At 41.2% G+C, this 5,230-nt stretch overlaps 1 non-coding gene across 1 annotated transcript; it reads left to right on the plus strand.

Moving 5' to 3' along the window:
* The first annotated feature begins 1,222 nt into the window (after positions 1-1,222).
* On the plus strand, positions 1,223-1,329 carry LOC131631492 (small nucleolar RNA R71). The gene has a single exon (XR_009292718.1). It is a non-coding gene; the product is annotated as a small nucleolar RNA R71 (small nucleolar RNA).
* The last annotated feature ends 3,901 nt before the right edge of the window (positions 1,330-5,230 follow it).

Raw genomic sequence — 5,230 nt, forward strand, 5'->3', positions numbered from 1 at the left:
GATGATAGCGCTACATTCAGCGGTAAGCGTTATAGTTTCGTTATCCTCGAGTTTCTTTTTGTTTGATAAGATTTCTTTTAAGAACTTAGCGTACGAAGGCATCTCAGTTATGGCTTCTGTGAATGGTATGGTTATGTTTAATTGCTTCAGAAGTTCTACAAATCTTTTAAATTGCGCTTCGGTTTTTGATTTGGCTAATCTTTGAGGGTAAGGAATTTGTGGCTTATAAGGTGGTGGTGGAACATAAGGTTTCTCTTTTTCGGGTTCCACTTCGTTATTGTTCTCATCAGTCTTAGCAGTTTGTTCGTCGGTTGTTTTCTTTTGGGTTTCCTTTGGCTCTTGTTGTGACATGGGTACGTTTTGGGTTCTAGGATCTATGGGTCCATCGTAATTAGTTCCACTTCGTAGTGTTATCGCGTTCGCATGTCCTTTAGGGTTAGGTTGTGGTTGAGGAGGAAACGTGCCAGCAGGGGCAGCAGTAGGTGCTTGTTGTTGAGCTACTTGTGAGATTTGAGTTTCTAACATTTTGTTATGCGTAGCTAAAGCATCTACTTTGCTCGATAGTTGTTTTAGTTGCTCGCTATTGTGGATGTTCTGATTCAGGAAGTCTTTATTGGTTTGTTGTTGGGAAGCTATAAAGTTCTCCATCATGATTTCTAGGTTTGACTTCCTAGGGGTGTTTTGAGTAGCTACAGGCGCTTTTTGGTAGCCAGGTGGTACAGCAGGTGCTTGTCCAGGCGCGTACAACGCATTGTTGTTCTTATAAGAAAAGTTCGGGTGGTTTTTCCATCCAGGGTTGTACGTGTTAGAATAGGGGTTTCCTTGAGCGTAATTTACTTGATCAGATGGGACTCCAGTCAAGAGTTGGCATTCAGCAACTACATGCCCAGACAATCCACAAATCTCGCAGTTAGGTGCTACAGCGGCAGCGGTGGCTGAAGGAGTGATGGTCAAATTCTCGATCTTTTGAGTTAAAGCGTCTACTTTAGCGTTAACGCGGTCTATACCACTATTTTCGTACATTCCTCCTTTGGTTTGGGCTTTCTCTAGAGCGGCGCGCTCTCCTCCCCATTGGTAATGGTTTTGTGCCATGTTCTCTATGAGTTTGTATGCTTCATCATGGGGTTTGTCCATTAATGCTCCGCCAGCAGCGGCATCTATAGTCATTTTAGTGTTATATAAGAGACCACCATAAAAGGTATGGATGATCAGCCATGGTTCGAGTCCATGATGAGGGCATATTCTAAGCATGTCCTTGTAACGTTCCCAAGCTTCAAAGAGCGATTCGTTATCTTTCTGGGTAAATCCGTTGATTTGACCTCTAAGCATAGCAGTTTTGCTAGGCGGAAAGTATCTTGCTAAGAATACTCTCTTCAATTCGTCCCACGTAGTTATGGAATTGGAAGGCAGGGATTGAAGCCACGCTCTCGCTCTATCTCTCAAGGAGAAAGGGAAAAGGCGTAATCGAATAGCTTCGGAACTAACGTTGTTGGCTTTGATAGTGTCGGCGTATTGCACGAACACGGATAAATGGAGATTGGGGTCGTCTACAGGGCTTCCAGAGAATTGATTCTGTTGAACAGCTTGGACCAATGAAGGTTTCAGTTCGAAATTGTTCGCTTCAATCGCAGGTGGTGCGATACTTGAATGCGATTCAGCGCGCGAAGGAGCAGCATAGTCTCTAAGAGGACGAATAGCAGCCATCTCTAACTTCGGGGTGATTTGATTGATTTGATCAGTAAAAATCAATTCCTGATTAATCGGAATTTCTGCTACTTCGGGAAGGTTGCGAGCTCGACGTTTAACGTTAATGAAACGTTCGATCTCGTTAATTCGTTGTATTAAGTCTCCTCCTTGTGAACGAGTATTTGGCATACAATCGTTCAAAAAGAAAGGGAAGAATTATCCTAGTCTCTACGGTGTAACAGTGAGTTACGATATCGACTTAAATAGTCCCCGGCAACGGCGCCAAAAACTTGATCGCGACTTTACGTGTCTATAAATCTGATAACTGCAAGTGCACAGTCGTGTCGTGTAGTTTTAAAAGATATCGAATCCACAGGGACTATGAATCGATCTACCGTTATCTAAGGTTACTATGTAAAGCTAGGAGTACTAAAATTTCGATTGTTCCTAAGGGAAAGTGATTGTGAGAAAATAAAGAATAATAATAAAAGACAGGTATCAGTATGTATTTCGTTTAACTAAAGGTAATCCGAAGGTTCATTGGCTTTTGCATAATTAAATTAAAAATCTTTACTAATTCCAATTGATTAAAAATCCTCGTCTCAAACTTTCGCTCTGTTGATTCGGACTACTATCCTAATCCTAATGTACGCTTTCGCCATCCCATTAGATTTTAGAAGAGCTTTTTGGAAACAATGTAATTAATAAAATGCCTATTTTACGAGGTTGTTATCTATTTAAATCTCCTAATCTCAAACTTTCGCTCTGTTGACTCGGAGCAAGCTAATACCCCTAACGTACGCTTTCGCCATCCCGCTCGAGTGTAAAAACAATTTTTGAAAATAAATAAGTTCCAATTAGTTTTAATACGCTTTCGCCATCCTTAAAACTAATGTCCTATGTCTACTATCCAGTTAAAGATCTCAAACTTTCGCTCTATTGATTTTAACCTTTGACCGTCCTAATCCCTCAAACTTTCGCTCTATTGGTTTTAAGACTTACTAATTAAACTAGACATATAAACCAAAAATAAGTGATAATTAATAAAACATAATTTAAGCCAATTTATTTCGGATCCCTACGGTTAACTTACTTTACATACCGACACCTTTAGTATTTTAGCCAGACATATTAATACGATTAAACATACATATATCGGTTCGGTTCATAATAATAAGCATATTAAATGGCATATAATATATCATGCAAATAAATAATATAAATAAGGCGGTAAATAAAAACCTGAATTAAAATAAATCTGAATTGAATTGAATCTTGAAGTACTCGAACTTCCACCACAGGTTGGCTGGATCGTTCTTCGGAATTTAAATGGCAGAAAATAAAAACAAGGAAATAAAGCGATAAATCTAACGTAAGGCTAGATCTATGAAAAGTTCACAACAATTTCCAGTGTAGAAATCGTTGTGAGAAAACAGACGGTTAAATGAAAACAGAATAAGGAAAAGCAGTTCGCGGTACAATTTCGGCAGCACTTCGTTGGCAGGAAATCGGACAGATTGAAGTAAGATAGCAGGTCCTATTTATAGGAGGTGATTTGCAGTTGGAATCCGTGAATTGAGGGACCTTTTTCTGACTGGGACTTGGAGACGTGCGTCTCCGATTCTTCAGGGAAGCAGCTGACTGACTTGAGACGTGCGTCTCAAGTGGAGATTCTTTAGGGAGGTGGAGACGTGCGTCTCCCCTTTGCTGAGGTGGCAGAGACGTGCGTCTCTGCTTACTAGTGTGGCCTGGGTTGCTTTCCTTCGTGGGCTGGATTGCTCTTTTGGGCCTTTTGGGTCCTAATTGCACCCCTCTTTCGCTTCAGCATCCCTTTTTCATCTTTTAGGCATAAATATTGGTCATTTAAGCTCTATTTTCTTTCCTTTTCGCAAATAGTCGAAATTGAAGTGTAAAACCTGAAATAAAGCAAATACACGCGTAATATCATAATAAATTAACATAATAAACGGAAAATGCTATAAATATCTATGGATTTTAGGCTAAATATACGATATAAAATCGTGTTATCAATCTCCTTGCTAGCTTTATCTATGGAGAGATCGATCCACCCGAACACCACTCTATTCCACCAAGTCAGCCTTCCTTTCAGCACTTTTAACTTTTCCACCAAGCAAAAATCGCCTCTTCCCTTCAACGTGATTTTCCTCCATTCCTTTTCCACAAACTCTGGGAAATCTGCGTGATTCAGCCAAGAATTATTAAATTTGAAAGTCTTTGGGCCCCAATCCTTCTTGTTGTCTTTTATCCAAATCGGAGCATGATCAGATAAGTCCCTGCTCCCTATGGTTTGGCCTGCCACTTTCCAGTCATCTATGAAACAGGGAGACAGCAAGAATCTGTCTATTCTACTCACTGCCTTGCCGTTGCTATTGAACCATGTGAATTTGCCTCCAATGGTTGGAACGTCCACCAACTCCATGTCAACAATAAAACCCTTGAAACTGTTAATCTCGTTACGGTAACTTCTACTGGATACTCTTATCCTTTCCTCAAGATGAGTAATGGAATTGAAATCCCCTCCTAAACACCAAGAACCCGGAATATTAGAATTTTTGAATTTAATAATTTCCTGCCAAGACCTTCTTCTAACCGTGTTATCACAGGAAGCGTAAATATTGATCAGGTAGATCCTCTTTCCATTCTTCTCCACACACAAACCCAGAAATCCTTCGCCCCTAAAGCTGAAGCGCAGGTCGAAAAAGTCCTTTTTCCATATAATAAGAATAACTCCCTACGCGCCACTAGCGTCTAAGCAAGACCACTCTACCTCACCACTTCCCCACAGCTCCTTTACCGTGCTCTGGTTCATCCCGCTTAGTTTTGTCTCCTGAATAAAGCTCACGTCTACGTCATCTTTTTGAATCAAAAACCCTACCCTTTTCCTCTTGGCCCTACTGCCATCGCCTCTAATGTTATAGGACATAACTATCATGAGTACCTGTTTTCTGCCCCCTCTTCTCCCACATAACCTTTGGGTTTCCTATGCTCCATTTCTTCTAAATTAGCCACCGGATCGAATTCCTTAGAAGTATTAACAATACCCAAGTTGTTCATGGATCTCCATAACCCTCTCGACATATTCCCCAACTCACCTTTAATTAATCTCGAGTTGCAATTCCTAACGTCCGTACTATCTAAGGAATCGCAGGAAACAGAAACACCACCAGACAGCAAACCACGGTGAAGCCCACTAGAAATCAAACCTGGGTTTGGGGGTGGCGGTTCATGGTAGAGAAGAAAGCGGTTGCCCACCGGATGCGCGAAATCCTCCACCCTTGAGCCCAGATGTAGCACTTCCCTCATCTTCCGTCGAACCCTCTTTGAATTTTTGATCCTATTGCACTCTTCATCGAAAGTTCCTCTGCTACTACCAATAATTGCCTTGCTACCTGTGGAACCAATACTCCCTATTTTTTCAGAACAAGTGGAGTTTTGGGCCGTCTCAATAGATGGTAAAGAACCCTGTGCTCCTTCCGGCCCAGAGAAAAGATTAGGCCCACTAAGAATGGGTCCATCAACGGAA

This window comes from Vicia villosa, unplaced genomic scaffold, assembly GCF_029867415.1.
Source record: "Vicia villosa cultivar HV-30 ecotype Madison, WI unplaced genomic scaffold, Vvil1.0 ctg.000832F_1_1, whole genome shotgun sequence".
NCBI classification, from domain to species: domain Eukaryota; kingdom Viridiplantae; phylum Streptophyta; class Magnoliopsida; order Fabales; family Fabaceae; genus Vicia; species Vicia villosa.